Consider the following 8384-nt stretch of genomic DNA (forward strand, 5'->3'; position numbering starts at 1 on the left):
AAAAAAAAAAACCAAAAAAAAAAAAAATCTCTTTGAAACTCCTAAGTCCAAAACTTTGGAATTTCTTTAAAATTTCAAAGTCTCTCAGCTGTGGGCCCTGGTAAAATCAAAAACTACTTTCTTGTTAAATACTTTCTTGTTCCATGAAGTAAGAACCAGGGCAGTTAATTAAATCAGAACAAAGTCAAAGAGCGTGGGAGACCGTTGATGCTGGCCTGGCACTCAGTCACGTCCCGTGGGCCCCATTTCACCAGCGCGCCTTCATATCTGAAGCCCAGGCTCTGGCCGGCTCCAGCAGGCTCCACTCCACAGCTGCTGCTGTCCTTGGCAGTCATCCCATGGTACCAGTCTCTCCCAAATGTGGGCGCTCTGCTGCCACAGGGCTGCACCTTCTCCGATGGCCTCTCCCGACCGCTCCCAGCGCCAGGCTTCAGCTGCCAGCACGACGGGTCAGCGTGGCCGCCTCTGGAGCACAGAAAAGCCTTCCAGGTTGACGAGTGTCACTGTAATGGTGCCAGTCTCCTGGCTTAGTTCTCAGCTCCAGATGACCAGCATCAGTTGTCCTAGGACAGCAAAGGCTTCACTCCAGTGTCACTGGTCTCCTGTTATCATAGCTAACTTTTCAGCCTTGGCTGAACGGACCACAAATTCTTTTTTTGTTTGTTTGTTTGTTTTGAGGCAGGGCCTCACTCTAGCTCTGGCTGTTCTGGAACTCACTGTGTAGACCAGGCTGGCCCTGATCCACCCGCTTCTGCCTCTCACATTCTGGGATTAAGGACATGTACCATTAAACCCAATTGTGCTTATTCTGTGATTTTTTTTTTTTTTTTTTTTTTTTTTTTTTTTTTTTTTTTTTTTGAGACAAAGTTTCTCTGTAGCTTTGGAGCCTGTCCGGGAACTCACTCTTCTAGACCACACTGGCCTCGAACTCAGAGATTCACCTGCCTCTGCCTCCGAATGCTGGGATTAAAGGCATGTGCCACCTCCGCCCAGCCAAGATTTATTTATTTTCTAATGTGTATGTGCTTGTGCATGCAGATAACCAAGGAAACCTAAAGAGTGTGCCGACCCCTGGAGCTGGCATTACAGTCAATCATGAGTGGTCCAGCATGGGTTCCGGAAAGTAAATTCTGGTTCTCTGTAAGAGCTGCAAGTGCTCTTAACCCCTGAGCCACCAACTCTATAGCCCCCAGTATTCCTCTCTAGTTTTATATTTCTAATTCCAAGTTTTACAATGGTATTAATACCTGAAATTTCTGTGGCAATAAAATTTGGCAAGGCACACAAGCCGTTCACATGGAATGATAACTCTGGTCTTTGTAATAAAAATGTCTTAAAATTCAAGGCATTTTAATTTACTGATAGCTTCTCTTGACAGGAAGTACTTAACCAATATTTCATTGACAGCTAGAACATTTCATATATAGGCCCACTTTCATTATCAGTTGGGGGACTTTGCTCCCTCCCTCCCCTGGAAATCCTTGGCAATGTCTGAAGCCCTCAGACATTATTGTCACTGGATCATGGGAGGGGCTTCTGTCACCCAGTGGGTACAGGAATACTCATCAGAGTCCTATAAAGTACATAAGGATGTCCTACTGAGGATCTTGGACTTTTCACAGGGCGGGGTGAATGGCTCTTTCTTAGGATTGCCGGGGTGGGGTGGGAGGGTGTGTGGAGGGAGAAGAGGGAGGGAAGTAGGGGGAGGGGAAGGAACAGGAATTTGGATTGGTATTTTTTTAAGTAATAATAATAATAAAAAAAACCAATAAACAAAGAAAAACAAAAGCAAGGATTCCCCTATCACAGAAGCCATCTGGCCGAGGGCTAGGCTCAGATGGCAAGAGTACTTGCCTGCCAGGAATAAAGCTGGGTTTGGTCCCCAACACTGCATAGGGTGCTTGGTGGAGCTGGCCTGTAATTCTAGCTCCTGGGCAGGATTAGAAGTTAGAGGTCATTTTCTGCTCCACAGTCAGCTGTGGCTTGCACAGAACCTATCAGAAAATGAAATCTCTCTGGCCAAAAAATGTCAACAGGGCTATAAACACATAGAACATTTGTCTCTGAAGGAAACCTGACAGCATCAAGCCGCACCTCTGGTGTCAAAGCTAGAACATACAGTCTGCACAAGAACATACACCTGATTGACAACAGTTGTCACCTGGGAGCATCCTTCCCGGCAGAGTTGGGTCTCTGACATCCTCATTAATAAATATGAATATTAAAAACAATGGCAGGGACCCTTAGCTGTTCCCATAAACCACAACATTACTCAGTGCGTGCTGCTCACAGGCACGCAGACGCTTGAAATCCCAGTACTCTGGAGGTCGATCCAGACTTTGAGGCCAGCCTGGGCTGTACACAGTAAGACCCTGTCCAAACAAAGAAACGAACAGAAAAGAGCATCTTGCCTTCAGAAAAGACAGTTTCCAACAGCACTGTTTCCACACCTAATTTCCTAATTGGCCATTTCTAAGAAAGCAAGGTTTTCCCAAAATACCATCTTTAAAGCCTGAAAAATAAAGGAAAGGGGGGTGGGAGGGAGGGAGAAGCAGAAATACCTGTAGTTTCCCACACTTCCAGAACTGAAACCTGCTCCCAGTCCTCCTGCGGGGTGGGGGTGGGGCTGTCTGTGACCACCTAAGCTAACGGATAATTTACGCTGATCTTTAAAAACCATTTACTCCTCCTCTTCCCTTCTAGAAGACAAACCTGCCTTTCAGGACAGCTCTAAATGGGGGCAGCAGGCCAGAGGAAGAAACCATATTGCTCCCCCTCAACTACTCACCAAATTCAGGTCACAGCCCCACCCACCTGTCTTCTCAAGTCAATGCACCAGTGCTCTGTTGGAACACTGATCTCCTCCTAATTTGCCTCTGGTTCCATTAGTAACAAAACAGCTCTCTTCTGGGGTGAAAAGGCAGGGTAAAGTATGCTCATCAATCTGAGACAGTTTTTGCAGAACCAAACTCTGATCTACAGGCGACTCCTTTACAGTGGAATTTAGGAAGAAACTTAACGGGCACGTGGCAGGGCGCGCGCGGGGGGGGGCACTTTTTATTCAGCATTGAAAGATCTGAGACTGGGGAAAGCTGTGAGCAGAGGTGAGCTTCTTAAGCGCTGGTCTTTAACCTTGGTAGGCAGAGGCAGGCAAACCTCTTTGAGTTCGAAGCCATCAAAAAAGGAAAGAAGGAAGGAAGGAAAGAAGGAAGGAGAAAAGGAAGGAAAAGAAAGAACACATAATCCTCCAAGAAAGAAAGAAAGAAAAGAAAAAGAAGAAAAAGAACACATAATAAACCCCCCAAAAATAAAAACAAAGAAACTACGGAACTAACGTGTCTAAGAATTACCTATTTTCCTAACAAACCCGCAGCCCGAAGAACAACTCAAAAAGAAGAGCAGAGACTGCTAGAACCCTAAACAAGCCGGCAGGCATTTTCTGCCCCATCTCCGGCTTCTTGGTCGGAGCTCTAACAGAGGTCACAACGCCTCTTCGCTGGGCTGCGGTTTTAAGAAGTTTAAGTCCCTGGCGCCTAAGACACCCCTGTTGTAACTATTCGCTTCTTACCTTCCACGCCTGCAGCCAACCCCGGTTTCTAAGCCCCCACTCATTACACGGGTCCGGGAAAAAGGTCAGAAAGTGACTTCCAGATGTAAGGGCTTCCCACCAACGGACCGAAAGGAGGGTGGGAAGAGGACGCCTGCTCCATCCCAGCCCGGGGCACCCGGACTGACCAAGAGCCCTCTCTCCCGGTATCAGCTCCACTCCCTCCCCCGGCAGAGCCGTCCAGCCCCGGTAACTCCCGCTTGGACCAGATCTGCCCGGTTACAAGACCACTGGCCGGGACTAGGTTACCTGGAGCCTGTGCCTGCTGGGCCAACGAAGCTCGGCTGAATCGGCTCGCAAAGCGGATCCTGGCGCGCTCAGCCCGCGATGCTCCGAACCTAGAGGCCTGCGCCACGCCCTCGGACCCGCCCTCGGGACCACGCCCCCGAGCCCACCCTTGAGACCACGCCCCCGGTCCCGCTTCTCCCACCTGCGGTCCCGGCTCGAGGTGAGGGCGCCCTCTGGGCGCTGCAGTGGTTCCGGAAGATGGTTAGGACCCAAACTTCCTCTGGCTTCCTAGAATTTCTTGGTTTACTGGGCCAAGTAGGACCAGGTACCTGAAAGGGATCTTTTAAATACTTTTATGTCTGCTTCCTCTGCCGCAGGAAATGTGCCGACTGGTGTCATGTCTGATTTTAAAAATATTTAAAAAAAAAGTTCAAATTTGCCAACTAGTTGGTTTATGGTGCATAAAGTTCAGAGATGCTCATACCTTATCATTTTCTAGATAAGCCTTGAAGCACATTTTGCATCAGAAACATAGACGGACATGTTTGCGTCACCATAATGTCACAATTTATTGAATAACCAATAAATTCATCAGCAAGGTCAGTTCTTTTCGAATGCAACGTGCCAAGTAATCGTGATTTTCCTTGAAAGCTACACCGTCACCAGGAGTATTAACTCTCACTTCACACGCTATGCTTTACACAATAAAACACAAATATGTAGGTTACAGAAACTGAGAGTTTGCAAGCAGGTGGGCCATAGGTGGGCTCTTGTATCGGGTGAGCATGTCTGGTATCCCTCAAGGGTAGGTTGTCGTTATTCATGGGAGTGTGGAGAGTAAGGCTGGGTTGGCTTGGAAGCACCAGTCTGCAGTTCACCCTCTTGGGCCGTAGATCTGAAGAGTTTATACATATATCCTGAGGAGTGCCTTCTACAATGTCACACAAGTAGAATGGGAACCAACAATAGCTACTGAGTGAGACAAGAGCACACCAGTTCATGTCAATTGCAGCCCCCTGCATCCTTTCTGCTAAGCCTTTCCTTTTCTATGCTGGGGGCTAGTGCTTGGAGGATCCCTTTGTTTGCTTTCTCCCTGCTCCCTGGACCAGCCCTTCCCTGAAGCCTTACTGGGATAAAGCAACATCAGCCTTGGCAACCTGCAGAAACAATGAGCTAGGTTTTAATGATACTATCCTTAATCTTTTTATTTATTTATTTTTTGGTTTTTCGAGACAGGGTTTTTCTGTGGTTTTGGAGCCTGTCCTGGAACTAGCTCTTGTAGACCAGGCTGGTCTCGAACTCACAGAGATCCGCCTGCCTCTGCCTGCCTCTGCCTCCCGAGTGCTCGGATTAAAGGCGTGCCCCACCACCGCCCGGCTATCAGGAAGGACAATCTTGCCCCTTTCCCTAAGAGATTCCCTCCAGTGACAATCTTACAATCTCTTGCTTTAATTTTATGCATTTAAAAGTTTTATTCTATTATTATTATTTTATTCCTATGGATGTTTTGCCTGTATGTGTATGCACTGCAGGCATGCAGTGTCCTCTGAGGCTAGAAGAGGGCATCGATGCTCTCAAATTGAAGCTACAGTTGGTAGTGAGTGGCCATGAGGGTTGTGGGAATTGAACTGAGATCCTCTGGAAGAGCAGCCACCTTTCCAGCTCCTGTTACAAGGCATTATGTGCCCAGGTCTAGAACGGAAAGAGGACATGAAAAGCAACTGCAATTTCTTTTCTCCATCTATCCCTAATCCACTTGTCCCTTTTCTAGGGAACAAAGGGACAAGGTAATATTTTTTTCTTTTTAAATATTTATTTGCATTTTATGTGCATTGATGTTTGGCCTGCGTGGATGTCTGTGTGGAAGTGTCAGATCCTGTTGAACTGGAGTTAGAAACAGTTGTGAGCAGTCATGTGGATGCTGGGAATTGAACCCTGGTCCTCTGGAACAGCAGCCAGGGCTCTTAACCGCTGAGTCATCTCTCCAGCCCAATGCTTTTAAATTCCTTTTGTAAAGTCATTGTAAAAGTAAAAGCACCATGAAGTCTTATAATGCATTATAGAATGACACAATGTGATGCTTGAAACTAAGTCTGTCACTTGTCTTCAGGAGAATAAACTGTTCTCCATCCTCACTGAACTGGCTTGTTCTTCCTAGTAGTTCTTCAAGTAGTTTCTTTTTTCTGTTTTGTTTCACTGTCTGTCTGTCTGGCTTGGGTTTGGGCTCTATAGTGGAAACCAGGGATTCACACATGCGAAGCAAATGCTCTGGAAACTGGGCTGCACCACCAGCCCCTGTCCCTCTAACTTTAATATGTATTGTCAGCTTTTAGACTAAGCCTTGTGGGAGGCTTCAGGTACTTGCTGCTCTTGCAGAGGATTCAGAGTTGGTTTCCAGCACCCACATGAAAGCACATAATCACCTGAAACTCCAGTTTCGGGAGTGCTAGTACCCTCTTCTGGCCTCCATGGGCACCAGACGAACAGGATGCACATAGATACATGCGAGCAAATACTCATAAAAAATGAATCATTAAAAATAAAAAAAAAGAAGAGTAAGTTTTGTTTTCCAGTTGGATGTAGTACAACATGCATGGAATCGTTTGCCTTTAAATGCGGCCATAACACATGTACACCGGACTATGCTAGTGTTTCCGGATTGGAGTATTGGGATGTATGAATCAGGACCTGGTCAGAAAACAGAAACCAAAGTTGTTTGTTTTTCCAGAATTCAAGGAATTGCTGGAAGAGCTAGAGAGTTGGAAAGAGACAACGGAAAAACCCTGCTGAGGAAACACTGAGCAAGAAGCAGCTGCCACTCAGCTAGGTACAGGGAAACCCTGGGAGACAGGGGTTCAGACCCCTGAGGAGGCCGTAATCTCACACTGGGGCCTTATTTCTGAAGGTCAGCCTTGGGGCTGGGTCCAGAGGTGGACTAAATCCTACAGATCAGGACAAGTCCCTGCAGCCAGGAAGACACACAATCTGCTAGCACCATGAGGAAGAGCAAGCAAATAGGGCGGATTGCTTTTGCTCCTGCAGCCTCCCATCTGGGAAAACCTTCTAGAAAACATGGTTTACTGAGTCTAGCCCAGTGCAGAAGAGTGAGCTTCCAAGCTATTTTAATAAGCATCAGAAACCAACTCCCTATCACAAACTCCAGCTGTCCTAATATTGGTGCAAAGGGTGTCTAATAGACACAACTGTTAAATACAGCATCAGTGATATATTTGTAAATGATTGAAACAATACTTTAAATGTATATATTAATTTTATGTGTATGAGTGTTTTTGCCTGTAATCTGTGTACCATGTGAGTACTCAGTGCCCACAAAGGCCAGAAGAAGTCATCAAATCCCCCAGGGACTAGAGTGACAAACAGTTGTGAGCATCTGTGTGGGTGCTGGGACTCAAACAGAGGTCCCCTGGTGTTGTATAGTAAAACTTTTCCTGGCAAGATGCAGCACACAAGTCTAATCACCCCATAAAGGTAGCCCATTACAGATCAAAATACAGACACCACCAAAGTCCAACTTGGAGAGCCAATGAGTTTTACTGGGGTTACTTACAGGAATATGGGTGAGGGTTTATTTACAGTAGCAGAAATGACTCAAAGACAGATGCACCACCAAAGGCCATCCCAGCATGGTGACAGCCCACAGAAGCTGGGAAGCTGGAGGACGCTATGGAGCCTGCAGGCAGCTCAACAGGCTGGAGAGAGTCCTTTTCAGATGCCTCAGTTGGTCTAAACCTCTTCCAGGCAGCTGGTCCGTTCTCAAGAATCTTTGCAGCTCAGCTTCTTTGTTTGAGAGGAACCCTCAACTTTTATCGCTTACTCTCGCAGGGGCTTTGTGAATCTGGTCAGTTTCAGAGACTTCCTGAAGCAGTTTTGAGTTGCGTTGTTGGGATCTGGGATCACACAATGATGGGGACAGACCACCAAAGTTTATTAAACCAGAAGCAAACTTTATTTCAGAAAAAGGAAAAAAAAAATCACCATGGGGCTCACAAAGCTTATCAGCTATGGCTATGACTATAGCCAGAGATTGGGCTTCTGTAGCTGTGGCAATTGGGGGCTGGTTTTGGCCTCCTCTTATTGTAAAAACAAGCACCAGGTGTGGCTGGAAGAACTTTTACAACCTTGAGGTCAGGCTTAAAGTCATATTACATTTTAAGTTTTACAGCTTACGGTTATAGACGTTAGAATGTTAACTTAGGATGTTTATGAATGCCTGTGGCTGACACAGCCACTTTTCACTGTCTAGGGTCACTTGGGGGACAATTAAAATTTAAGAGAATATAAGCAGAGAGTCCCATAGAGGCAATAGTTAGAAGCTAACCTTTGTCCCCAGTACCTGCCTACCTAGAAAGCTGTGAGGCAGGAGACTATTGTTAAAAGTTAACTTCTGTACGCAGTGGCTGCCAGGATGTCTGCTCTTAAGGCAGAAAGTGTTTGTTAAGGGTTAACTGTGACAGACAACTTTCTTTCTTTCTTTTTCTCCCAAAATGTATTTGGGCTTACAACTTTATATTTCTATATTCCTGGACCA

At 46.3% G+C, this 8384-nt stretch overlaps 1 protein-coding gene across 1 annotated transcript in view; it reads right to left on the reverse strand.

Moving 5' to 3' along the window:
• Gcnt1 (glucosaminyl (N-acetyl) transferase 1, core 2) overlaps positions 1-3968 on the reverse strand; it is a 29199-nt gene extending 25231 nt beyond the window's left edge. The window contains exon 1 of the mRNA XM_005352024.2: positions 3857-3968. The gene's annotated coding sequence lies outside the window, so the exon portion shown is untranslated. The remainder of the gene's footprint in view (positions 1-3856) is intronic.
• Positions 3969-8384: the final 4416 nt, after the last annotated feature.

This window comes from Microtus ochrogaster, chromosome 8, assembly GCF_000317375.1.
Source record: "Microtus ochrogaster isolate Prairie Vole_2 chromosome 8, MicOch1.0, whole genome shotgun sequence".
Lineage (NCBI taxonomy): Eukaryota > Metazoa > Chordata > Mammalia > Rodentia > Cricetidae > Microtus > Microtus ochrogaster.